The sequence below is a fragment of the Sinocyclocheilus grahami genome, unplaced genomic scaffold (genome assembly GCF_001515645.1).
Source record: "Sinocyclocheilus grahami isolate Dianchi unplaced genomic scaffold, SAMN03320097.WGS_v1.1 scaffold10412.1, whole genome shotgun sequence".
In the NCBI taxonomy this organism is placed as follows: domain Eukaryota; kingdom Metazoa; phylum Chordata; class Actinopteri; order Cypriniformes; family Cyprinidae; genus Sinocyclocheilus; species Sinocyclocheilus grahami.
Genome location: NW_015513215.1, coordinates 1 through 523, shown reverse-complemented (window position 1 = coordinate 523; position 523 = coordinate 1).

Here is a 523-nt window from a genome sequence, read left to right as displayed (position 1 = left end):
GTTTCTTACTGTAGTTACTAGTTGTCTGTAACTGTTAGGGTCTAACTGTCTGACATTAATTCAGTTCAATCAGGTGAATTTCACAACCTTCCTTTTAGTAGTAAAATGGAGGACCAGACCACAATGGGTTTCATTAGAAAAAGTACACATATTTTGTTTTTCAAATGCATCAAGGCTAAAATACTGGCTGTTCATGAAAGGCCTGTTCATGGAATCTCACTTTGGAGGAAATTGACATCATGTGGAAAAAGGAAGTAGCTGTGTTTGTGACACATGACTTACTGTTCCCAGGACACACTTTGCTATTGTCCTCCTTCTCTCGCCCTCTTTACCGCATTATCTCTCTGTTTCTCTCTAATTTTGGTCTTATGTGTGTGTCTGTCTACTGTATAGGTTTGTCTAGAGGCTCATATTTGTCTACTTGCATGCACTGTATGTATGTTTGTTGTTTATTAGTTCAGAGAGTGTCCAAAGTTTTTGTGTATATGAGTGTGTGTGTGTGTGTGTGTGTGTGTGTGTGTGT